The 850-nt window shown below is 61.6% G+C and overlaps 1 protein-coding gene across 1 annotated transcript in view; it reads left to right on the forward strand.

Moving 5' to 3' along the window:
- Positions 1 to 850, forward strand: part of Dact2 (dishevelled-binding antagonist of beta-catenin 2) — a 17,805-nt gene that overhangs the window by 296 nt on the left and 16,659 nt on the right. The gene's annotated exons all lie outside the window — the stretch shown is intronic.

Raw genomic sequence — 850 nt, forward strand, 5'->3', positions numbered from 1 at the left:
CCCGGCTAGTGACACGCGTGGGAATGCACAGCCGGCTCCTGACACGCGTGGGAATGCACAGCCCGGCTCCTGACACACGTGTGAATGCACAGCCCGGCTCCTGACACGCGTGTGAATGCACAGCCCAGCTAGTGACACGCGTGGGAATGCACAGCCGTCTCCTGACACACGTGTGAATGCACAGCCCGGCTCCTGACACACGTGTGAATGTACAGCCCAGCTAGTGACACGCGTGGGAATGCACAGCCGGCTCCTGACACACGTGTGAATGCACAGCCCGGCTCCTGACACGCGTGGGAATGCACAGCCCAGCTAGTGACACGCGTGGGAATGCACAGCCAGCTCCTGACACACGTGTGAATGCACAGCCCGGCTCCTGACACACGTGTGAATGCACAGCCCAGCTAGTGACACGCGTGGGAATGCACAGCCCGGCTCCTGACACACGTGTGAATGCACAGCCCAGCTAGTGACACGTGGGAATGCACAGCCCAGCTAGTGACACGTGTGTGAATGCACAGCCCGGCTCCTGACACACGTGTGAATGCACAGCCCAGCTAGTGACACGCGTGGGAATGCACAGCCCGGCTCCTGACACGCGTGGGAATGCACAGCCGGCTCCTGACACACGTGGGAATGCACAGCCCAGCTAGTGACACGCGTGGGAATGCACAGCCCGGCTCCTGACACGCGTGCGAATGCACAGCCCGGCTCCTGACACCTGTGTGAATGCACAGCCCAGCTAGTGACACGCGTGTGAAAGCACAGCCCAGCTAGTGACACGCGTGGGAATGCACAGCCCAGCTAGTGACACACGTGTGAATGCACAGCCCGGCTCCTGACACGCGTG

Source organism: Dipodomys ordii, unplaced genomic scaffold, assembly GCF_000151885.1.
Source record: "Dipodomys ordii isolate 6190 unplaced genomic scaffold, Dord_2.0 Scaffold77, whole genome shotgun sequence".
Classification (NCBI taxonomy): domain Eukaryota; kingdom Metazoa; phylum Chordata; class Mammalia; order Rodentia; family Heteromyidae; genus Dipodomys; species Dipodomys ordii.